The sequence below is a fragment of the Rhagoletis zephyria genome, unplaced genomic scaffold, assembly GCF_001687245.7.
Source record: "Rhagoletis zephyria isolate East Lansing unplaced genomic scaffold, Rhagoletis_zephyria_1.1 Rzeph_scaffold_01220, whole genome shotgun sequence".
NCBI classification, from domain to species: domain Eukaryota; kingdom Metazoa; phylum Arthropoda; class Insecta; order Diptera; family Tephritidae; genus Rhagoletis; species Rhagoletis zephyria.
Window position 1 is genome coordinate 48,437 of NW_016158304.1, and position 27,409 is coordinate 75,845.

Sequence of the window (27,409 nt, forward strand, 5' to 3'; positions counted from 1 at the left end):
GCCTTAGCGAAACAATACATTTTACGCGTTCTAATTTAACGAGCAAATTGAAATATTGCCATAAAAGGATGAGCCACAGCAAGCGCAACGATTGGACAATATGCAAAATAGCTGCTGCACACACACACACATACATGCATACACACATACATACATACATTTGAAATTCACATGCGCTCGCTATACATCCGTTGTTGTTGTTTTTTGTTTTTTTGCTCACAGCAAGTTGGTTGGTGGTCCCTTTCGGTTGAGACAGTGATTTTTTTCCGCTTTGGCGCGGGTGTTGTTAACTCTTGCACTCAAATTGCGAACAGCTCTAATTAAACTATCCATGTTACGGGTAGCATAGTGGTGCCAAAAAAGGGTTGCCGCGGTGTTGTATTTGCAATTTGCAATTTGCAATTTGCAGTTTGGTAACAACAAACGGTAAATGCTGATTGCTAGCGTATACTATATTATGTACATAACGGTCGTGACAATTATGCATATTTTCATGTGTGTAAATATTTGTTTCCGATATTGCTAATGAGATTTCATAGGATAATGTTAACAAAGCTATGGGGGCCATGTGATTTTGCTATTTTGTGATATTTGTTGTATGAAGTTGCGCAATAGGAGTGGAGTGGGAATAGATTTGAAAATTGCATTTCCTGTGATATGAACTCACTCACTTAGAGTCACACGAGGTTTGGACACTCTAGAATCTTGGACGATCTTCAAGTAGACTTCAGGCGCAGTCCCGCCAACTGGACTAAAGAATCACCTCCATACAAGAATCCCCACAAAGAGTGATTGGGAATAGGATTCGGTGCTGACTCAGCAACCATCTACACTAATGGCTACAAGTTGGATCTGGAGGTACGAAGGGGGGTATGTACTCGCAAGAACTCAAACTTAGCCTTAATTTTCGTTAGATTAAATGAATAAACGAAGCTGCAAGACACCAACTTGGCAAATACAACGGCGTTTCGCTACTCGCCTAGAATAGTATTCGACAGCACGAGGTTCCAGGTCTGGTTGGGACGGATCAGCCATTCTGCTGAGAATATCGCGGATGTGGCTTAATATGTCTCAATGGACACCGGAGTATCGAACACAGGTCATGCCATGGAATTGGATATGAATCGGCTGTATTTATAGAGAATTTTGGTGAAACACTTGAAGTTCTGCAATAGGATGGAGCAATGGCGCATACTACATCAGCCACATCTGAAATTCTGCAAACTGCATTTCCATGTTGCTCAATCCCTCTTTTCTTGTATCCGAGCGCACTTGTCCCCAAGGGTATTATAACTTAGTTCCCATAACGTTTGTTTGTAATAGCCAAAACGAATACAAATGTATGCATAAATGATCAGAAAGAGAAAAAGAAATGGATTAAGCCATATCTGTCTGTCCGTCCGTCTATGCACAAGATAACTCGAATAAAAATTGAGATATCTTAACGAAACTTTGTATGTGTACTCCATTTCAGCGTATGGTATTGAAAATAGGCAAAATCGGACAATAACCACGCCTACCTCCCTCCCATGTAACGGCAGTTTTCAGAAATACGCAAACAGTGATATTTTAGTAACTACTGGAGATTATTCACTCAAAATTGATATTTATAATAAGTTTTAGACGAAAAATAAGAATATTATAAATTTTTTGGGAAATGAGCGTAGCCACGCCCACTTATGATTACATGTGTATAACTTGGTAACCGCTCCACCAATTTCTCCCAAACTCAGTACAGTTGTTGGCCTTGGTACCACATACCAATTGGCGCAAAATTTTTTAAATCGGAAAATAACTACGTTGACAATAAATATGAATTGAAAATGCAGGACAATCAAAACAAAAAAAATATACCTTTATACATATGTAAATTTACGTAGTATAAAAATAAAAATAATTGCAATGTTTTTTACGTCGAAATTTTTTTGTTATTTTTTTTTTTTTTGTAAAAATATGGTTAATTCTTTAATCAAAACCACATAAGTAAAACAATCACTATACAGAATTTAGAAAAAGTAAAAAAAAAATAATCACAATTCGACCAATTTGTACCACACTCGGTTTGATTAATGTGCTTGCCACATAAAATCAAAACGTTGAAAATTATTGAAATCGGACTAAAACGATGCCCACTTGTCTTATATAATGGTAAATTTCAGAAATGCTTGAAACTTCGATATTTCGAAATTTAGGGATACTCACAACAATCGCTTGAAAAGAAGTAATATTATTATGAAATTTTGGAAAGTGGGCGTGATACCGCCCCCATACATCTATGTAAGTTTATCACATTATATCTAACTGAACCTTTTATCGAAGATGTTTGAAATAGGGATAAAACCACCCCTACTTACCATGTAGCGGTAGTTTTCGGAAAGGTAAAAAAACTAAATTTAATACATGCGCCGGGTATTAAATGTTCGGCTCCGCCCGAACTTAGACCTTAGATCTTTGTTTTTGTTTTTGGTTTTTGTGAATTGCACCTGCCAGCAAGATTGTCCAAATTAACCCTACTTCTTTTTGTGAAATTTAAAATTTTTTTGAAGTCATGAGCCTTTGTCAACAAGCCCGCAGTCATTATATATATACTTAAAATCCATTCTACTAATACCTCCCGCTCTTTGGTTCGATCCTGTCGAAAGAGTACATTTCCAGAGCTGCTTAAGCAACAACAACAGCGCGATCTAGATTTTTCAACATGAAGGACATTCGGCTGATTAGTGTGTCTCTTTTGACCAGCGTATAATCATACTTTCCTGTTGTGAGAATCAGAATTATCCTAACTTTTCTTCAAAGTTCGAATATAGTAAGATCAAGTGTTCATGTAAACCTCCCAATAAATTTGTATTCCACCAGACCTAGCTGGTCGGCTGACTTAAAGCCACTGTCCCCTCAGAACCCATCCAGAATGCGATGTACCAGTTTATAACGGTGGTAAACTACTCAATTCCATATGTTAACCTTTCCATTCGGAAAAGTCCTAAACCACTTACACAGGCTGGCAGCCTGCTTCATGTCAAGGATGTCACTCACTGAAGATGCCTCTAAGTATATACATATAAGAGCTAAATTTTTAAAAATGTCCATACTATATTGCTTCTGACCTATCCTCTTCATTGCGGGCCTTTTAGGGCGTTTAGTTAGTAGTTTCTCGCTACTTCAAACCTCCTTGATAAGGATACCCACACCAAAGCAGGATGGTAACTGAAAATAGTGAAAAAAAACTGGATAGTAACCACGCCCATATTTCATATAACAGTTTATTTTATGAATGCGAGTGCGATGAGTAAATAAAGTTCAATTTCATCAAAATTCACCAAAATTAGAAGTTTTTAAATTTTCATATAGCAACTATCAGAGTAAAATAGCAAAGCCAATCAAAAGAAAATTTCCAATGATATGCTCGAAATACCGAAATACCATTTGACGCAAATTCAAACCACAAATTCCGCTAAAGATGTGATGAATGAAGGCATAGCCGCTTATGCGTGTGACGTACCGAAATACGGTACAACAGAGCCAAAAAAAAAAAGAAAACACCGACAGACATATTTACTTATATATTTTCACTTAAGAATACATATTTCAACAATAAGACGGCGGCGCTCATTTGGAACGCACTAAACCACACTTATAGGCACTGGGCTGCTGGCGAGAATTCAAAGCTGATAGGCGATCACACACGAACCTGAGAATGGCTGGAGGCGAGCAAAAGTACAAAAAAAAAAAACAATGGTAAGAATACAAAAGCGCAGGCAGTGAAACGCATTTTGGTGCCCAGCAAGATAAGTGTGCAGAATGGCTGGCTTGAAAAAAAGGTGGTCGGTTGGATGCTGGCGCGCGGCCAGTGGGTTATGCGTACATCCAAGTTGGTTGCTAACTTGGTTAACTACTGAATTTTAGTTTTTGGTTGCGCGTAGAAACTTTCCACGTCAACAGCAATTGACGAAAAGTGCACGCGCATGCGCATCTCCATGCATTTTCCACAGGCGTACAAGCTCACGCACAACGCAGGCCAGGCACAAAGGTGAGCATGTGCGCGCGCGCTGCCTACTACCCACCAAGTGCAGAGTCAAGCCACCAAGTGCAGGTGTTGTTGCTGTTACTGCAGCTCCCTTCTTGTTGACTGTTCGAGTCAGTCAGCCAGCCACGCTGCTGCGGCTGCTGAAGCTGTTGAGATGTACGATCTCAGGCGCAAAAGGCGCAACTAATCGAGCAACGACGAATGAGTGGCGGGAAAAACGCTTGTTAGGCAGACGTTCAACAAAGGCAGCTTAGTCAACGGAAAAGTAGAAGACAAAAAAAAAAATGAAATGTGGAAAAATGCACTGGGAAGAAATGTGCAGAAAATTTGTGTAAGAAAAAAAAGCTGCCGAGCAAGGCCGGTGCTAGTGGTTGAGCGAATATTTCGTACTGCAAGAGGAAAGCAAAACAAAAAAAAAAATGACAAAAGCAATAAAGACAAAATAAAATACAAAACGCTGCTCGTTTGTCGTACGAATGCTGAATGGTTGCTAGCGGTTGACTGGCTACTACATAGCTGCCTTAATGCTGGATGGCAACCGCCGCCAACAAAATGATTCAAAACGATGAAAGCGTCGCTTGAACGTTTGAATGCCTGAGTGGCTGAGTGGCTGGCATGTGTGATAAATCTCGTTCGAATTTCTTTTTGTGTGCTACAGGCTAAATAAAAAGCTTGTTAGACGCTGAATGCTTGTAAATAAACGCGCGCGCGCTCACACAACCGCACGCACACATGTGCACGCATGCGCCAATTGCTGGCAACGTTTGCGCTAACAAAAGACAAGTTAAATACTAGAAATTGTTACGCATCGGAATGGTGTTTGCAATGCAGTTACAACAATTACAACAACAGCGAAAATAAAACCATAAAGACGGCGCAAAGGCGCGTACCACAGCAATCGCTATTTAAGTGCGGCTCCGACTCCGACTCCGGCGGTGGCGGCGGCGGCCACGGCGACAATTTTGTGCTAGCCAGCGCAGCGCTACGGTTTACCACCCCACACCTTTCGCAACCGTGGAAAAACAAAAAGAAGCACAGCACAAAATCAAGCGCGCATCTACGCCATCTCCGCGCTAACTAAGCAGCAATTTACAAGCCATAAAGCGTGTCGTCTGTTCGATTCTAACCAAAGCAACCAACCAACCAGCCAGCCGCGCCGCTTATCTGTTTCCTTTATTTACCTTTGTGCGACTATTTTGCGCTTATTTTCATTGAAATTCGCGTTCCGTCTTTTGTTAGCGGTACACGCGCGTGCGCACGTTGCTTGCAAACACGCCTGCTTATTGTTGCTTGCATGCATCCTGCGCTCGCGCGGCACACATGTGATTCTGTTTGTGTTTATTTATCTACTATGTAGACAACAATAACACGTCTGTGTGACAACAGCAGCAGGCAGCGTTCATCGCAGTTGGAGCGGCCAACTGCCGCGGCGACACACGACGATACAACAGCGACAGATATATGTACATGCATACATATGTATACATGGGAGTACAATGCGTGCAATTGTGGCAANGTTTACCTACTATGTAGACAACAATAACACGTCTGTGTGACAACATTGCATGATATTCTACACCTTGACTTTGGCCACCACCGTCACCAGGCGGCAGTAGGCAGCGTTCATCGCAGTTGGGGCGGCCAACTGCCGCGGCGACACACGACGATACAACAGCGACATGCATACATATGTATACATGGGAGTACAATGCGTGCAATTGTGGCAACTTACAATGTTGCGATTGCTGCGCGCTCAACTATTATTGCTGGTGCCTGCTTTCCGTAGTGTCTGCCGGCCTGCCTGCCTGCCTTCCTTGCCGCGCGCTCGCTCGCTCGCTGGCTTGCTGCTTCTTTGAGTCGAAATTGTTGAACGATTGGCCAATTTAATTNACTTACAATGTTGCGATTGCTGCGCGCTCAACTATTATTGCTGGTGCCTGCTTTCCGTAGTGTCTGCCGGCCTGCCTGCCTGCCTTCCTTGCCGCGCGCTCGCTCGCTCGCTGGCTTGCTGCTTCTTTGAGTCGAAATTGTTGAACGATTGGCCAATTTAATTGTAATGATTGTTGTTCGCAAGCGAAAATGCTTAAGCGCAAAATATGTCCACGCACCTATGCAAGTCAAACGTATGTACATACATACATACATACAGACATACATATGTATCTCTAAATACATGCATATGCATCTAAATATGTATGCTTGTCGAAGTTGTGCGTCATGTGCGATAAGAAAAAATTAAATGCTTGTCATAGTGGTTCCCCGTTGTTGGCAACGAGTGACTCCTGCGCTGCGGTATCTTGGTACCTCAGTACCTCGGCTTGCTGCAGCTCTCTATAATATAACAAGCTTTCATAGCCGGACATCATAACTGCGAACAAAAGCAAATGCAACAACAACATTTTTTACACTTCATCGTTGTTGTAGCCATTGCTGTTGTTGCTATTGTTGAATGCGAAGGCCATTAAATCGGATATGCTGCTAGGGAAATGTGCAGCAAGCACTTTGCCGTTTAATGATTAGTGTTCTGGTGGTGCGCTTTTTTGTGTGTATGGACNTTTGTTGAATGCGAAGGCCATTAAATCGGATATGCTGCTAGGGAAATGTGCAGCAAGCACTTCGCCGTTTAATGATTAGTGTTCTGGTGGTGCGCTTTTTTGTGTGTATGGACCTTAGAGACGTGATGTGTTAGAATGTTGTCGCAAAAATGCAAAGGGAAAAAAGCCAATGAAATGGCAGCAAAAATAGCTTTTGATAAGATACTAGTAAAGCATTACTGATTGCTAACGATGTTACATTATTATTTTGAAGGGTGTCGAAGGCAAAGGTCAGCCTGTAATTTTAAAGTAACAAAATTCGCAGCATCAGCTATTAAAATTTAATTGAAGTGAGGCGTGAAAGTAGCAAGATGTTTAAAGTGTTCGAAAGGCTTTGTTGTGAAAGAAGATAGATATCTGCTTCTTTACAGTTTCCATCTACATACATACATAGTATTTAAGTAAAAAAAACATGTGCATTATTGCCGTTATTGTTATTTGTATTGTAATAGTGAGGATAAAATGCAATCTTTGTCATGATCGTAAACGTTATCGCAATCATAATCTAAATGATAATCAATTTCACATTCCTAAACCTAGGTGCAATCATAGTATTCGTTAACTTAAACATAATCACAATCATAGTTGTGACCATAATCGCACTCATAATTCAAGTCATAGTAATAGTCATAGTTATACTCAGAGTCGTAGTCATAGCCATAGTTATAATCACAGTCATCGTCATTGCCATAGTCTTAGTCACAGCCGTAGTTATAGTCATAGTCATAGTTACAGTCGGTCATAGTCGTAGTCTTAGTTATAGTCACCGTCATAGCCATAGTCGCAGTCATAATCATAGTCATAGCTATAGTCATACCCATAATCATTATCACAGTCATAGTCATTGCCATAGTCTTAGTCACAGCCGCAGTTATAATCAAAGTCATAGTCATAGCCATTGCCATAGTCACAGTCAAAGTCAAAGTCTTAATTATAGTCACAGTTATAGTCATAGTCACACTCTTAGTCATAGCCTTAGTTGCAATCATATTTATAGTCATAGTCACAGTCATAGTCATAGCCACAATCATAGTCATAGTCACAGTCACAGTCATAGCCATAGTCATAGTGGTAGTCAGAAATTCAAAATCATAATGAAAATCATAATCATAGTCGTAGCCACAATCACAATCATATTCATAATCATTATCGGTGGTAATGAAAACCTCAATCGTTACCGTAATCGTAATTAATTGCAATTGTAACTATTACAATTATTTAACTGTAGTCATATCTACCGAAAGTCACTCAAATATCGTCGACACTTTCCACTAACCAAAATGCTATTTTGTTTTGACTTCCTAAGAGCTTAGTTCAATAGCATTAGATACTTGTCTGTACTTATGAATAAATAACACCTACAACTTTGATATATCTTAGAGCCAACGGTGAACGAAAATGGTGTAGCTTTATTGAGCATCGGAATTTTCGCTCAGGAGCAGTTCCTTTCAAGAACTATTTCCCTAAGAGTGTAGATCGCCATTTTTCATGCTATTTATAGTTGGTATTTAGTCATAGTTAATACTCTTTCTACATAAACTGCGTTTTTGTACCTCATTACTGCTACTAGTTACTAGATTCGAACGGCCAACAGTCCATACAGTCAGCCAAAAGCGCACCTAGCAACCTAAGGTATGCAACTAATCGACTGAATTGTTTTAGCTCGTTGGTAAGCTGGTGTGGTGAGGCTGACTTTTTAGGCACGAAACGGAAACTTCACTGCATCCATTGCCTCTTACGTTTGTCTGGAGACACTGAGCGATCCCCAAGTGCGATTATTATTTACTAGTCGTTGCGTTGTCTGAAACCCACAGTGATCCAAAAGTGCGATTATTATTAATAGTCGCTCCGTTATCTGAAACCCACAATGATCCAAAAGTGCATCCTCTGGCACTGCCATGAAACTTACAAGTTATTCAAACTGGCTGTACACCGATAACGACATAAGTTGCCGGATCGCCGATTTACACCAATACTTAGGCGTTAGTTACCGCTCTCTCATAAAATCTACAGTCCTTGCCTCTNATCTTCACAGTTTGCATCTACATACATACATAGTATTTAGGTAAAAAAACATGTGTATTACATTTTTTAAAATGGCCTCTTCATCTTTTTTTGCTTTAATTGCCGTTCTTATCGTTATTGATATTGTAATTGTAAGGATCAAATGCAATCTTCGTCATGATCGTAAGAGTTATCGCAATCATAATCTAAATGATAATCAATTTCACATTTCTAAACCTAAGCGCAATCATAGTCTTAACAGAATTCGTTAACTTGTAACCATAATCGCAATCATAATTTAAGTAATTGTCATAGTAATAGTCATAGTTATACTCAGAGTCATAGTCATAGCCATAGTCGTACTAATAGTCATAGTTGCAGTCAATGTCATAGCCATTGCCAAAGTCACGGTCATAATCACAGCCATAGTCATAATCACAGTCATAGTCATTGCCATAGTCTTAGTCACAGCCGTAGTCATAACCAAAGTCATAGTCATATCCATTGTCATACTCACAGTCATAGTCATAGTCTTAATTATAGTCACAGTTATAGTCATAGTCATAGCCTTAGTTACAATCATATTCATAGTCATAGTCATAGTCACAGTCGTAGTCACAGTCACAGTCATAGTCATAGTCATAGTGACTGTGCAGAGTCATAGCCATAGTCATAGTGATACTCACAAATTCAAAATCAAAATTGAAATCATAATCATAGTCGTAATCACAATCACAATCATATTCATAATCATTATCGGCGGTAATCAAAACCTCAATCGTTACCGTAATCGTAATTGATTGCAATTGTAATTACTACAATTATTTAACTGTACTTGAATTACAATATTATTCCAGAAAAGCTGTAGGAATATCTACCGAAAGTCACATAAATATCGTCGACACTTTCATCGGAATTTTCGCTCAGGAGCAGTTCCTTTCAAGAACTATTTCCCTAAGAGAGTAGATCGCCATTTTTCATGCTATTTATAGTTGGTATTTAGTCATTGTTAATACTCTTTCTACATGAACTGCATTTTTGTACCTCATTACTGCTACTAGTTACTAGATTCGAACGACCAACAGTCCACACATTCAGCCAACGGCGCACCTAGCAACCTAATAGTATGCAACTAATCGACTGAATTGTTTTAGTTCGTTGGTAAGCTGGTGTGGTTTGGCTGACTTTTTAGGCACGACACGGAAACTTCACTGCATCCATTGCCTCTTACTTTTGTCTGTAGACACTGAGCGATCCACAAGTGCGATTATTATTTACTAGTCGCTGCGTTGTCTGAAACCCACAGTGATCCAAAAGTGCGATTATTATTAATAGTCGCTCCGTTATCTGAAACCCACAATGATCCGAAAGTACATCCTCTGGCACTGCCATGAAACTTACAAGTTATTCAAACTGGCTGTACACCGATAACGACATAAGTTGCCGGATCGCCGATTTACACCAACACTTAGGCGTTAGTTACCGCTCTCTCATAAAATCTACAGTCCTTGCCTCTCATTCCGTATGCCCGAATGGCAGTTGAAATACTGCGTTTCAGTTGACGGATTAGTTTAGAAAACCCTTAGATGATGTCCAATTGCCCCGCATAGAGGTTTTTATGTTCTTTAAGACCTGAGTGTTTTTGAAAGCTCTGAAAGGTTCTAAAAAAATTCTCTCTCCTATAATATACATACATTTATACTTAGTTAGATCGATACAACTTTTCGAAAAGGTGGTCAAGCTAGTCAAAGATATTTTCAAANCTCATAGAGGTTTTTATGTTCTTTAAGACCTGAGTGTTTTTGAAAGCTCTGAAAGGTTCTAAAAAAATCTCTCTCCTATAATATACATACATTTATACTTAGTTAGATCGATACAACTTTTCGAAAAGGTGGTCAAGCTAGTCAAAGATATTTTCAAACCACAGTTTTTATAAATCACTTCCGATTGACATCCACATCTAAATATGTCATAAAACTTGCGTATAAGTTAACTAAATTGGATTTTTCAAACAGGTGGAAATCATTTTCAAACGTAGGTATTTTCAAATAACATTTTTCTTAAATATTCTTCAATAAACTGATTTGATTGTTCAAACACGGGGCACCCCTCCTAAATAAAGGTCAGCAATAAAGAGTTTTCAATCCCATTTCGATTGATACCCACCCTTAAATAGTTTAACATACTAAATAATTTTAATTTAACTTTTTAAACAGATGCCAACTCTCTTGAAACCCCTCAAAAATGTTCAAAGTAAACATTTTTCGCACTCTTTCGTTTGACACCCATATTTCGTATAACCAGTGAAATAGTTAGCTATGTTCGACTTTTCAAATAGGTGGCAACCCTATTCAAAATATTTTCAAACTAAAAACTTTTTAAACTCTTTCGTCTGACAACCATATTGTGATACATAGTTTGTATTTGTCATTTATGCAATTGCCTTAATTCAAGTTGAATTTAAGTTTTTTCCAACATCTGGCAACCCCGTTAAAGATGGTTCAGAAACAAACAACGGTTGTTCAACGTCTGATTATCACTAGTTCCCAGTTAAATATCATAATCGACGATATCGACATAATGCATTTAAGGATAAGAATTGGGTTAAGATTAAGTAATACAAGGATGAAGGTAAAGGAAAAAATATATATGAAGGAAAGGATAAAGGCTATGTATTATGAAAATAGAGATCAAAATAAAGGCATGCAAAGATAACGACAAAGATTAAGATGAAGGCAAATTTAACTACTTATTATTAATGCAAAGGTGAATGAAGAAAGTACTAAAGATGAAGATAAGGGCAAAGATGACATTAAAGATAAAGAAAAATGATAGAGGTAATAATATAAGAAGAAAGATCAAGATAAGGATTGAGAGAGGGATGGAGATAAAGATAAACGAACAACCAAAAATAACACTTCAGATAAGGATATATCATGTTGCTCAACTCAATTTATTTCAATTGAACTCATCTCACTTAGCCTCACCTCACTTCAATTTAATTAACGTTAACTCACTCCAACTCAACTCAACTCAACTCAACTCAATTCACTTCAGCTCAACTCATTTCACCTCAACTCATTTCACCTCAACTCACTTTAACTCACCTCACTTAAAATCACCTCAACTCACCACAGCAAAAAGGAACATCGTTAATAAATTTTGTGTCTGAATTCATCAGCAAATCAAACACAAATAAATTTTCTTTAATTTCTCGATGTGTAATTTAAACAACTCAGTGTAATGTTATGTTATGTTTAGTACAGTAGATCGCAAAATTTAACTATCAATATATTATAGAATGATTTAGAAATGAGTTAAAATGTGTTTCACTACCGTAGCGTGGCACAGGCATACTCACTTTTTTTATCTACAAATAATAAACAACGGAAGCACAATATCTTTTAAAAAGATTATAAATATTTCCTTTTTTTAAGACATACCCATGAATAACTAAAAAAAAGAAAAAAGCGAATTCTTCGTATTTTGATTTGCAAGTGCATTAAGCTTACCGCAAGGTTCTCTTTTAAGTTAAGAAGCAAACAAAAGACTTAAGGCACAAACCTGAGCACAATAAAATAAATGTAATCGCCGCTAATGTTGGAAATATGTAATGGACAAATAAAACTTAAGTTCCAATAATAATTTGCGGCATTCTTTTAAATATGCCAGTCATAAAAATGCGTGCAGCAAAAAGGAAAATTCGTACCGCAAAAGGTTTGCCGCTAACTACGAACTGATGAAATAAAGATTTATAAAAGTATTTGCAGAAAACACTTTTGACACACACACGCACACACACACACGCGTTCATATATAATTGAATTTATCTAAAAACTCACAAACAATTCTCTCACGCATACAAAAAAAAAACACACAGATCGTGCAAAAATTCTACGACTGCTGCCGATAAATACATTTATTCACTTCACTGCTCACACGGTACTAAATAAGCGATTGAAAGCCGGGCGCAATAAATGGTTGCATAAAATATGAAATCAGTAACCATCGATAACTTTTTATGACTTTTCAGTTTAAATAAAATAAAGCATTTTATTGTTGATATTAAGCGAAAAAGCAAGTAGAACTAAGGACGGCCTGCTGGCTGGCTGGCTGACTGGCTGGCTGGCTTACTGGCACGCTGGAGCTGGCAAAAGCCAAACCAGCGAAATTGCGCAAATCGGCTGTAAGTTTGGCAGAACAGCGCCGCGCAGTGCGAAGTGCAGCAATAACAGTATGCTTTGTACATACATACGTACATATGTATGTTTCTTTGCCTTTGGCCAACGCCAAATCGCTTATCATATTTTAATATTTCGCTATGGCCGCAAACGCAAAGCCAACGATAGATAGCATTGAAAATATAGTAAAATGTATAAAAAAGGCAAAAAAAAGACGTGCATAAAAACGGCAAAAGGCGGGCGGTGGTGCATACAAAAATGGTCACTCATAATGCACCAGTTTATTGCCAACAGCCAAAAGCCGTTTGCGGCCTACAACTGTTTTATTTTTTTTATTTTTATTTTTATTTTTATTTATTCAACTTTATAACTATTTCTCCTGCTGTTTGCATTACCTTTGGCTGTTAAGTTGTTATGTATGTACGCTTGTATGTATTTCTCTCTCGACTACAACGCATATTTTCTTTACTGCCCGTTTTTGTATTTACTAGCTGCGGGCGCATTTGCATAGCAACTCCTTTGCTTTGTATAAAATTTTTATATTTGGTGGCCAACTACTTACTACTAGCTCAACTGCGGCTGACCGACCGCACCACTTATTTGGCACATAACCCCAAGTGCAAAATATACCTTATGTAGGCTAGCAATTCATATTGTCTGTCTGCATGTATACATACGTACATAGGTATGTATGCAGTATAGGCGTTTGGTGATAGTAACTTTTGTGTGTTAAATTCATATGTAAATTTGTGTAACCGTTTCAGTTTGTCTTACATTTCATTGCCAAAGTACAGTTATTGATCTTATTATTATGGACAATCATATAGCGATCATAGTCATTACGCATGCCATATGTGGCTGGTTGTTGTGGCACAGCTGCAAGCCCAAAAGCTGTTAGCTTAGCAAACAAAAAATGGAAATGGTTATGGAGAGATGTCTGCTCACTTTTTTTTTGCAATAATTGTATCAGTAGGTAAATGTGAAAATTTTGTGGTAACCATTATATACATATGTAAATATGTAGTTGGGGACAATCCCAGCAAAGATTTGGAGTCATGAATGGGTCTTTAAGGCGTGCTATATCAGAGCCTTTACACTCATAAAGAGGTCATTTAAGAATCCGAAAAAAAGGTTTTTCATTCCTACGAAGGTCGATTTTTGAGCTTAAATTCATACACCAAATGAGCCTCAATATGAGTCATAATAGAAAATTAAATTAAATTGAAAGTACATATCGTCACTAGACACGAATAAAGGCGCGATCTCAAAAGTTGACGGCAAAAAAAGACGCATAAAAAAACTTCAGCGTCGAAGACTCTTAAGATACTTCGCCGAAGTTTTTCTTCGCAAAATTTTTTTACGCGCCTTCTTTCTCCGTCAAAACACACAAAGGCGCGCTAGCCTTTATTCGTGCGTAATGACGATATATACGTATTTTTCTTTTTAAAACAATAAAAACTAAGAAATAAAAGAAAATTAAGTTAAAGAAGAAAATGAAAATAACGCAAAAATAAATAAATAATCTTTAAAAATAAATGAAAAAAAAAATTGTTTCTTTTTAAAACAATAAAATTTAAAATCTAAATTAGAAAAAAACAATATCAAGAAAGAAGAAAGTACTATTTAAAAATTAAAAAAAACAATCTAAACACTAAACGAAACTTATATCAAAAAAGATGAGGAAACAAAATAAGATGTCAAAAATTAAATAAATTAAAAAATTTAATTTTTCCCTTTAAAACAACAAAATCTAAATATTAAAAGAAACTGAAATTAACAAAAGAAAAACAAATTAAATAAAAAAAAAAGAAAAAATGAACAACATAAGTTTATAAAAAATATATTAATTAGAAAAAATATATTTTCCTTTTTTTAAAAATAAAATCCTAAAATTAATGGAAAATTAAACTAAAAACGAAAATGGTATAGCAAAGAAAAAAATATAATAAATTCCTAAATAAATTAAGCGAAATAAAAAACCCTAGCACCCTAGCCCCTTCTTTCTTTGTACTATTTGGCTCTTCTCACAATTCTTTAATTACAAAATAAAGGCACGTGAATAGAAAGCAAAAAATAAAAATAAATAAATAAAGTGAAAAAGAGAAAATGGGTGCAACGTTTCTTTTTTTGAATTGCAATCATATGTTAAACATCCAAAAATCCTTTCATTTTTGAAGATTACAGCTTTTTGATGAAGTTACTGTTGTTTTTTTTTTTATCCAGTTTTTTTTTAAATAAAATGTGGCAACACTGGTAGGCACCAATTAGTTTGTTATTTCTGGCAGATAATGAAAATCCAGAGCTAAGATGTGACCACAGTGACTTGCTATCGAGCTAAATATACAATTTCCGTAGCCTGATGGCAGCGCCCATTTTGCACTCTGTTTCCTCACAATTTCTATCGGAAGTAAATATCGCTAACTTGGATTTTTTTCTAAGTCTAGAAATGATACCAAGCCATATTGCTTGAAAGATTGTGATTTTGCAACTCCCTTAAATGGAACTCTATAAGCCGCTCCATTATTACCAGTAAAAAAAAAACGATTATCTGAAGATTAATCTTAGATTGCTGCTTTGCGAGCAATGGATTACTCCACAAATCTCGGAGCCTTACAGGAGAACAAAAAGTACTTCTGAGCTCTTAACAGAGGACAAAGAGAGCTTTCTTTTGAGCTTATTTTGACCTTCGAAACGAGAACGAATACAGTCATATTGTTTATCTCCAGCAAAAGCACAAGGGAAGTAATGTTTTTTGTCTGCAGGAANGGACAAAGAGAGCTTTCTTTTGAGCTTATTTTGACCTTCGAAACGAGAACGAATACAGCCATATTCTTTATCTCCAGCAAAAGCACAAGGGAAGTAATGTTTTTTGTCTGCAGGAAGAGCTCGCTTATTGCTCAAAATGGATGAACAAGTCATTACTACTTTATTGCTCGATTTTTTTTATATCCATGCACTTTTTACTGGATTTTTAACTGAAAGCTGAAAGGACTATAATACTATGGGTATAAGGGCAATTCTGGCTAAGATAGTAAAACCTCTTCTGAAAGACAAAGGAAAGATAGATGGCAAGATATTTCGAAAGACTTTTGTTATTCTGAAATTCTTATAAAAAAAATCTCTCTCATACACCACTTATGGTTAAAAGCTCTTTTGAGAGAAAGCATTTTTATACCGTCTCACTCCAGCAGCCGCAGTGGCCGAGTGAGCAAACCACAGGCGTGTCGTTCAAAAGATCCGAGCTTAAGTTTTGGGCAGCGGATTTTTTTTATTAAATATTTTTAAATATAATTTTTAGATGTTATTGTTTAAAAAAATATTTATTTCATTTAATTTTTAAAAATTTATTTTATTTATTTTTTCGTTTTCTAAACTTTCTTAACTTTAATTTCGTTTTCTTAACGTAAAACTGTAGGTTCCTCCCCTTTGTGTGACAATATCAAGGCGCACGCCACAAATCGGAGGAGAAGCTCGGCCAAACACTTACGAAAGTTTAAGCGCCAATCTATTATTTCGTTAATTCCATTTTCTTTTAATTTAAAGTTTTTTTTTAAAGAAAAACTTATTGTTTTATTGAATTTAAACTTTTTAGAGTCTTAATTTTGTTTATTTTACTTCTTTGTCTTTTTTATAAAATTTTCCTTAAATTTTTAATTTTTTTGTAAAAATAATTTTTTTTTTATATTTAATTTATAACATTTTTTTTTCTTTTTTTTGATAAAATTTGTTTCTTCTTACAATTAAATTTTTTTTCGATTTTAATATTTTAAAAAGTAACAAAATAAATTTTTGTTTTTAGAGTCTTATTTTTGTTTATTTTACTTCTTTGTCTTTTTTATAAAATTTTCATTAAATTTTTAGATTTTTTTGTAAAAATAATTTTTTTTTTATATTTAATTTATAACAATTTTTTTTCTTTTTTTTTGATAAAATTTGTTTCTTCTTATAATTAAATTTTTTTTCGATTTTAATATTTTAAAAAGTAACAAAATAAATTTTGTTTCATTAAATTAAAAAAAAAATAATAATTTTGTTTATTTTTGCTTTGTTTTAATTTTTTAAATTTAATTTTCTTTTATTCATTACTTTGATTGCATTAATAAGAGAAATACGTTTTTTATTTAATAAAAAAAAAATCATTTTGCTAAAAGGCGAAGAGCATAACGCTAAGACCACCTCGTTAGCAAATCTTTCAGTTCGACTTTGAAAGGAAGCAAAGAGCTTTCAAGATAGTGGCCATAAATCTTACAAAAGACGTTTCTTTTTCGAAATACTGTGGTGAGTTGAAAGACAAGTTGCCAGAATTGCCCTGTTAGTCTTGGTATGCAATGTACTTCTCGCCTTGGCGATGACTATAACTTTGAACTCGCTAAAAATATTCGACATTTATGTAAGTATGTATGATTACTTATTTAATTAAATAAACAAAAATTGTATTTTCCAACTCAGTAATCAATTTACATAGCTTGCATAGTACGTATAACTGTTTCATACATATACCTTTTTAGCTAAAAAAAAAGGGAATCCCACAAATCACTTTGAAAGACACTTGATTAAATTTTAAGCAACAAATACTTAGTGCTTCTTGCGCCAAAAAGGTTGTTAACCCAGTGCAGTGGGACTCTTCACAATTTTAATTAAATGCCAAAAATTTTGACATACAAAGCGCAAGAAAATGCCAAAAATAAATCGCACTTTCGTTAATCAAAACAAGGCTTGAAAAAGTCATTCAAGAAGTGCATACAATTTGAAAATTAAATAGATACGCATGTATGTGTGCAAATAGTGCTATGTGTGAGTGCGTATATTCATATGTATGCATGTATGTATTTGTGGTGTCATTAATGCGTGCGTATGTGTGTGCCAATTTGCGTGTATGTATTTTTATTTGAGCGCAACAAGCCAATGGTTGACGTTTTGCTGTTTGACAGCTGAAGCCAAACCCACAACAAAATGCAGACATAAAAAAAAAATAAAAAAATAAGAAATAAAAACAAAAAACAGCAACAACAAAAGGGCGGCAGAAAACAGGCTTGTCTTTCTTTTTATATATTTAAACATGTCTGCATAATAGCTTTATGAGCAGAACAAGCAACAAATAAAACAACAACAACATAATTTTTTATATGCAGTGCAGTTGTTGCTTTATTGTTGTTGTTGTTGCTGTTGTTTTTGCTATGCAAGCATATTCTATACGTTTTTGCCTTTCTTACATTTCACCACGATACACACTAATTACATTAAGCCCAGCCCATTCGAGTGTGCAAGCGCACACACACACACACACACACACACACACTCGTGCAGATTCACTGTGTGAAGGAGTTGTTTGTTATGCTTAAATTCATTGCAGGCATGCAATGCAAATGTGTGCGTGTGTGTGTGTGTGTATGTGTGTGTGTGTGTGTGTGTGTGCGTATTTGTCTCAGCAGAACATATTGGATTAATGCAATCGGATGGGAACGACACTTCTTGCATACTCTGTGTTGCTTTTGCTCCCGTTGCTTCCTTCCATCTACGCTTTATGGCAGGTTGTTAATAAACAAGCTTCAGTAAGCGCAACAACATCAACAACAACAACAACAACAACAACAACAACAAAACAGTAATGCAACTAAAAAATGTGGAATAAAATAAAATAAAAAAGCAAGTAGCAAACTACTTTGCACAAAGCATATAAAAAATGTCTTAATGACTCAGAGGCATTTTGTAGTTGTTGGCGGGTAGCGGCAGCTGCCAGTAGACTTGCACACCATTTGCTGTTGCTGTTGCTGCTGCTGCTGTTGCTGCTGTTGTTGTGTTCATACTTATATACACACATATAACTTTTATGCAGAATTTCAGCTTTAAAATGGCGGATTTTGTGCGCAACGTTAAAAAGATGACGAATCGTAATTATGACAGCCCATCTGTTACGTTTTTTTTTTTTATTTTATTAATATTCTGTTTTTTTTCAACTGTTGGTTCGTCTGCCTACATCGGCCATTACTTTGGATTTTTTCCATTTTTATTTTACAATTAAGCCATGTTGCACAAGCAATTTTGCTGCAACGACATCGCTTTGTGGGCCCATTACTGCTGCAATAAAATGGCTGACGTTTATTTAAGTACGAATACTTGTACGAACAAATCAGAAAATAGTAGACTATGTAAGACCCCAAACCAATATATAGGGACGAAAGTCACATTCCACCACTTCACCAAGATGAGGTCAGAACATCATTGAGGCGGCTTGAAAACAACAAGGCCCCCAGAGGCGACGGTAAACCAGCTGAGCCGTTCAAAGCCGGTTGCGAAGTGCTAATTGGGCGCTTAGACCAGCTACTAAGCAGAAATTGCCCAAAAATTAGAATCTCAGTGTACTTTGCCCAATCCACAAGAAGCCTTCTTAAAACAAGAGCGCCCACGAATACAATGGAAGGACCAAGTGCTGAAGGGCCGGTCTGCCACTGAGATGAAAAACTGGCGCAAATCGGCAAAGTAGAGAGGCAACTGGACCAAACCGACACACGGTTAAAGTGCCCAATAAGAAGAAGAAGAAGATACAACTCCAAAAAATCTTATTATTGTGATTCCGTTGCTATACTTTTTAAGCATTTTTATGCAGAATTTTTAAGCTTAACCTCTTCTATAATTTGAAGTGATTTCTTGGGATATCGAACCCGTATCGGCGACGGACAAAGTCAGCACTGCCAACAGCTGAGCAATGCACGCCGCGTACAAAACAAAATCGTGCTACAAATCTCAATAGCACTATTGAAATAAATATTAATATGTCACAATAACAAAGACATTACATAATTTTATTTACATACAAAAAAAAAAATAGATTTTTGAATTTTTTCCACGTGGTGCAGCTTCACGTAAACTTTCAATATTTTTGTGAAATATTTTGGCAGAAGTCTCAAAATATAATGGATTTATTAATTGCGATGGAAAAACACTATCGATTTTTTTTTTGTATGGAGAGTGATGCACTCTAATGTTCATATGGTACATCATTATTTTAATTTTGTATGAAAATTAAAAATTCAACCCCCTTCAGGCTGTAGTAAGAGGATTTTAGGAAGCTGGGGAGGGGGTCTAATTCTTGCAGTAATTTTTGGTTTTCACGACACGAAAAAATTCGTTCACACATTAGGGTGGTCCGAATATAACTGCAGGGGAAATGTTAGGCTCTTACTCCAAGGGATTTTCCTCATTGGAAAAAAAGAATACGCGTATTATTTTGGTTTACAAAATGATATTTAGAGCCCTTGATGTTTTACATGTATTTTATATGGCGAAAAAAGTCTTTTTCGTAGAAAGGGTATAAAATTCTTGAAAATAAATATATATTTTTTCCTATCGTAAAACTGTTTCTCTTTAGGAGACTTCCAATAGCAATACCCACCTGTTTATTTAACGATTTTTTAATTTTATCTAATTTTTATAGGTCTCCCAAAAATCCCAAAAAAAGCAATGAGGACCCATAAAAAACGGTGAAATAAACAACTGAGTGGCATTACTGGAAATCTTCTGAAGAGAAACTACTGTTTTCGGATTTTCCACATAAAAGTGTTCAGGACTTACATCTTTTTTAGGGTTTGGTATGTTCACAAAAATTAAGGCCTGAGACGTTATGAACAACTTTGCAAAGAAATTTTGGCGAAAAAACGAAAATTAAAAATTTTTCTTCGAGGCAAAATTTTCAAAAAAATATAAAAATTTTAAAAATGTGTAAGGCGCGCAGAAAACTACACTTTTGAAATCTTTCCCTTTTACTGTTTACATCTTAAGCTCGCTCTAATAGCCTTTGCAAATACATATTACAAATTTACAAAAAGCGCTATCCAAAAAAATTTAAGCTTACAATTTATATTTATGTGCACAGTTAGAATTAAATATTCTATTACAACATAATACTTATTATACATGCTTAGCTACCACAAACAGACTTAAATAAAATACAAAAAAAAATTTCAAAGACCAAAAATGTATTGCGATTTATTGCCAGCAGAGCCGCCATCTGCCAACAGCTACCGCCAAATGCTCAAAAAATTTGGAAAATCGCGATAAATGTTGGCAATAAAAAAAAAAAAAACTACGAAAGTTTGCGGCAAAATCAACTGCGCTGCACAGCTGTGTCCGCAGCGGTAACAACAGAGTAACAGAGGTGCTAATAAAATCAGCGGCTGGTGAGCGGGAAAGAAAAACTGGCGTCACCAGCATCAGCAGCAAAAGCAACGTCTCGACTGCCAATAATTCCAGCAGCGCCAATCGCTTGAAGCACCAGCAGCTTAGGAAAATGTANTGAGAATTGCAATGGTATGTATGTATGTATTCGTACAATGTATGTATGTATGTGTGTGTGTATGTAGTGCTGACAAATCTCGGTAGCTGAAATGTTTGCACAGATATTTTCACGTGAATTGCGATTATGAAATATGAATTTTTTACTTTACGCTTCTGATCTACTACAATGCATGCCGCCGCTGGCTTAGCAAATTCAGCTGGCAAATGGTCAGCATTGCGGTCAGCAAGCAGCGCATTGAATGCCAGCATTTGAAAAGTATGAAAATCGAAAAAAATAGAATTAAATTGCTTACTTAATAAAATTGTAAAACACAATTTTACAAAAAAAAAACGGACACAAAAGAATTGATGGAAATCTTAAATGGAGTTGCCATAACCACTACTTATCTACTACAAAAATATTTATGAGCAATATGCTAAAAAGGCGGCAAGTAACAAAGCGTTGCGAAGCGCAAAATATGTATGTACATACATATATTTGTGAGAAAAATAGAAGGAGTGCATGAAAATGCCATTGCACAAAAACTTTGTGAAAAATAAATATTGGAAAACCGGAAAAGAATAAAGTCACACGTTATGCAGCAAGAGAGCAAGAGCGTAGACTATTTAACGCTAAATAGTTAGTTGTCTGGTAATTTTTCAAATATGTGCCTATATGGGTAAATATTGCTCCGGAATATACAAATATGTAACGTTAGGGTGAACTAAATTTGTTTTTGCGAAATTTTATCTATGTTTTTTACACCAAATTTTTCTTACTTTTTGTAGAAATATAGTTTATTCAACAGCAAAAACCACAAAACTCATTTGGTTTTTTTGATTCCATACAGAACTCGAGAAGTTTAATCGAAATTAAAAATTTTTTTCATTTTTATTGCTTAGAAAAATTCTGGGTATGCAGTTTTGTAGCGCAATTAATTTTTGTATAATAATAATCAAGTTTCAAGTTGCGTACCTTTTTTCTCATAAAAAATATCATGTTCATGCATTACATGGAAGGAAATTCGCAGCACCCTTGGCATAAAAATTCTCGAAAATCAACGGTAATTTTTAGTGACTTGAAACTTGCACTTTATTATACTAAAACTTAAAGGGCTACAAAACTACATACTCAAAATTAGAAGAAATCGAATGGAAAAATTAAAAATTTCGATAAAATTTTTTTAAAGTAAGGCAGCATCTCTTCATAAATCTCAGTGGCGATAGAAACTTGCGGATAGCGGGTAGCTACTGAGCCAATGGCCGGTTATAATAGATCTCTGCCCGGGAGGACGACCTTCGTTTTCTTAGCTACTCATGGCACTAAATAATTACGAATAAATACCAAAACCGCAGTCTGCCGACAGAAGCAATCACCTCGGGTTCAACAAAAGCTACTGAGCTCTCCGACGGCAAAAAAAAGTCAACAATGATGGCACATATAAGAGGCCACTGCAGCCGCCGCCAACATGTGAGGGGCCAGACCGAATCGGTACGCCCGAGAGCACACTCTGTGTCATAGATAGCATACAATGAGACTTATGACCAACGAAAACATGATATCCCTAATTGGAGCTCAACATGAGTCCAACAAAAGCAGCCATTACTTCTTCACTACGATGAGATCCTTAGCAGGCATTTGAAATATACCTCTGCATCGGAGTGTCATTAGTCTCGCCAGTGAAGTGGAATATGTGGAGCTCATCCTAGCCACCAAACTTCTATGAAAGAAATAAGTGGACGCGTCCATCTCCAGAACTATGAAAGTAAGTGTCGGGTGGGAAAGTTCTGGGACTGTAGCACTAAAATCGTAAGATAACTATCCACCATGATCGCACAACATCTTCAGTACGTTATTAGGCGGTAATTTGGATCTTCTCAAGAACTATTCTAACAAGGTAACGAGGTAATAGCTCACTAAGCTTAATTGACTGACATGTGTACAAATAAAAGGAACAACGCCAACATGCCTTATGACAGCTCTCGTAGTAATTATCGAGCTGGAGCCTATTCACCAAAGTATGGAGCAGGACGCTAAAAAAATTTACAAAATTTCAAGAGAAAGTTTTCGAAAAGAGATTTCAAATAGATTTAAGCAATAAAGTAAGTTGGAACTTCTGATAGATACATCGAGTTTCAGCTAACGTGGGTACCAGGCCACAAGGGAATGGAAGGAAATGAGAAAGGGTACAGTGTTGCAAGAGAGGTAGGTCGAAAAGATGACGAAAGACGAAGATAAAGCTGAATACGAATACAAACACCGATAGGAAGGCAAAAGCGAATACGAAGTGGATTACGAATACGAAGAGGAATACGAACACGAAGACGTATACTAAGGCGAAAAAGCATTCGAAGACGAATGCGAATTCGAAAACGAATATATTAAAGAATACGAAAACGATTTTCAAGGAGAAAAGGAATACGAAGGCCACGACGAAGACTGTGACGAAGAAAAAACTGATACGGCTACGAAATCGAATATGAATTAAGACGAATACGACGTTGAAAAATAATGCGAAACCGAATATGAAGACGAATAAAAAGATGAAAACGATTATAAGACGAATACGAGTAACAATACAAATACGAAGTCTAATTCGAATTCCAAATAGGTTGGCGAATACGAAGTCGAATACGAATAGTTAAACGAATGCGAAGATGAAGACGAATATGTTTACGAAGATAGGCATGAAGGCGAATACCAATACCAATACAGGCGCATATGACGTCTAAGACGAAGACGAAGACCCATACGAAACTTAAAACCAGGCTTTCCTAAAGAGTTACACAAATTTCAACAGAACAGAACGCACTAGAAATGCCTCGAAGAAGGTTTGACCCAGGAGAGCTCCTTTTTTCAAAAAAGCTTTAAATGCTTTTAAAACTCAAATTTTTAAGTTTACCTCTATTAAGCAATTTTTCCACATTTTCTCACTTTTCCGCTAGAAAAATAAGAACTAACTTACTTTTAAACCGCTTGAGCAATACGCGAAATACTCACAAATGCTTGCCAGCCAGCCAGTCAGCCAGCGCAATTCAGTAGACTTTTTCGTAGGCATTTATGCTAATTTATGAGCTGTTAAGACTGAAAGATTTACCTACTTTTTTAAAAACGGCAGCGTAATTTATGTATTTCACCACCAAAATGCATTTTGCATTGAAAAAGCTTTTCAGTTGGTATTACCGCTGACAGCCAAATGAAATCAAAAGTATTAAGGTGTCAATGAGCAAATTTATTGCTTCATTTAAAGCTTGAATGAATGAGCGCAAGAAAAAAAAAGTTTGCAAAAACTTTTAAGAAAAAATAGAATACGCATTAAAAGTGTTGCCACCAAATTGATGGAAAAAATTTAATTCCCAAAAACAGATGGAATGATAGAAAAAAGTGCAAATGGTTAAAGAAACAAACGCTAAGTATCTAACACAAATGCCAGCGTGTCGGCGCGCGATCAAATACTACACTCCACCACACACACACACACACACACACACACGTTAATAGCAAGTTGATGAATTGAGCTCGCACACAATTCAATTATTCCATTATTGCAAATGATTTCTCGCACCTCGCTGGCGAAAACTAAGGTGTGAAGTACATGCTAAGGTATAAATTGTCTGCATGTAAATGTGAATTGCAGCAGCGCTAAATGTCATTGTTGCAAGTTGGGCTAGTAAGTCGGATAGTGAACAAAAACAATTTATGCTGGCTGCTAAGTAAAGCGCAAAACTGCGGCGCTGCACAAAAAAAAAAACAAAGGAAAAAGGAAATCGTTTAGTGGCAGCGCGGCGCGGCGCGGCGCGGCTTGGATGGCCAAAACAAAAGACTTCAGCCACGAACTTGATATGCAAAAATGCGCACAAATATTTGCCATTGTTGTTTTTGTTGTTGTTCTTGTTGTGTAAAGTAAGTATGTTTGCTTATACATCGCTTATGTGTTCTCGTGCATTAGCCGAGTAAAAGGGAGCGCGCGCGCAGTATTACCGAAAAGCAAACATCTTTGCATAGCTGCTAAGCAGACTGCCAGCTAGCTGGGCGGACAAGGAGGCGTGCAGCGTGACGATCAGCTCCAGTCACCTAGTCAGCTACAATAGCTATTGAGCCTGCTAGCCGCCACCTCTGACACCAATTCAATTAACATTTTTATTGCACAATTGCGGCGTTGAACAATGAAAATTCGTCACACTAGCGCGCAAAAGTCGCAAGTGTTAATGAAAAAATATTCAGTTGTTCACCTACATATATATGTATGGCATATATACATACATACATATTTGCTGGTTTCCATCGATGTTTTAGCGTGTAGGCAGACGTTAAGTTTAAAGCTGGTGTAATAAAAACAACAAAGGTTTTTTTTGGATTTTTAAGAAAAAAGTGTAGCACAAAAGATTTTGTAGTAAGCGTCACGCGAAAAGTAAGAAAAAAACCGCACCAGTGAGGTTAAAGGAGGTATTTTCAAAAGGCCTCTAAGTAAATAAAGATTTATGCATATTTGCAAATACATACAATATTTTAAGCTAATTTATGTGTAGGCAAAAGGTTTCAAAATTAGTCACGCTTAATCGCCAATAAATTGAAATTGAATTATACATTTGTATGTATGTACATACCGTGCAGTGAAACCCCAAACTAGTCAGGAAAAAATACTAGTTGACAACTAGAATTTCCTGACTGAAACCGAACTAGTACGAAAATAACCAGACTTGTACCAAATACAAAGCGATTTATCTGTTCTATTTGATCTCGACAGTTTAATGCAAGAGAGTACACAAAATAAATAAAAAGACATTGATCAAGCCAAACTCGCATTGAAAATTGCTCAAAACGGTTTTCACTGCCAGCCAAAGCAGCAGTAAGTATAACATTTGGATTCCTCATTCAACCAAAGGAAAAGTCAGATGGATCAATACTAGCTATCAAATGAGCTTGAAGCCTTCATACACAAAGAAGACCATCACTGTCGCGGCGGAATGAAACAGTGGTACGATTCTGTGTTAAGTAAACAGGAGTAAGACACATTTCATCACCCCTTTTTGAATTGTGGTCAACATAAAGAGCTGCTGGCAGTGCTGGGGAGGAGAGTAGCTATGATCTAATGCAAAGGTATGGTGACTAGTTAGTGCTCTGCATTGAGTCATGGCTACTAGAAAGTCTAAGACAGCCGCCCAAGTGACTCTTTCCTCAATTGGAAATGTTTCCGATAGAGTTGAGTACTAGCGCTTCATTTTCCAAAAAAGAAAACATTGGAGAAAGGCTGAAGAAGACATCAGTTGTTCTCTGCTGTTTCGAAGGGTCACACTTGTGACCAATCCGACTTTATTTCTTAACGCCAAGCTTGTCATAATGCCCATCGACATAGGTGTTGACGCTTCTGCAGCAAAACATGAAGTCCGGCTTAGGGTCACCGATTTCCTAACTTACTGACGCTATGGACACTCCAAAATTTATGTTGACTTCGACGTTACATCTAATAACATGGAACACATCGGTAATAGACTAGCACCAAAAATCTTTTTCTCAACTCACGTCCTTTTCGGAAAAGACATCGGAGACATCGGTAAACTTTCATACGAATGGGTCTACCAACAATCATTTCATATGAGCACTGTCGACCACAGAACAGTTTGAAGGAATCTCCATCGCGCAAAAGATTCGTAGCTTGTCAACCCCGAAATGCCATTTCTTCTAAAAAGTATATTCTCAAACAACTATGTATGTACTTATGTACTAAGTAAGTAGCGAATTTCACGCTAGATAACTTTTTCACTTGTATTCTTTCGTTGTTAACACTAATTAATCAGCATAATGAAAAACTTCCGCAAAACGCTTTATCCCAGCCGAATTAAAGACTTCATTTAGACCATTAAAATGCAGCGATTTATTAAGCTTACCGCATTTACATCGGCGTGTCTGTCGTCTGGCCACACACATCCGCGCACATTAATATACTCCCATACAAGCCTACATTTATTTATAACGGGTGATTTTTTTGAGGTTAGGATTTTCATGCATTAGTATTTGACAGATCACGTGGGATTTCAGACATGGTGTCAAAGAGAAAGATGCTCAGTATGCTTTGACATTTCATCATGAATAGACTTACTAACGAGCAACGCTTGCAAATCATTGAATTTTATTACCAAAATCAGTGTTCGGTTCGAAATGTGTTGAATGTGTGAAAAGTTGGCAGAAAATCCGCTTTTTTATCGACAAATTTTGTTCAGCGATGAGGCTCATTTCTGGTTGAATGGCTTCGTAAATAAGCAAAATCATGCGATTTGACGCCTTTAGACTATTTTTTGTGGGGCTACGTCAAGTCTAAAGTCTACAGAAA

At 36.5% G+C, this 27,409-nt stretch overlaps 1 protein-coding gene across 1 annotated transcript in view; it reads right to left on the reverse strand.

Annotated features, from left to right (window-relative positions):
• The window catches only part of ft (cadherin-related tumor suppressor fat), a 103,757-nt gene that overhangs the window by 9,477 nt on the left and 66,871 nt on the right, over positions 1 to 27,409 (reverse strand).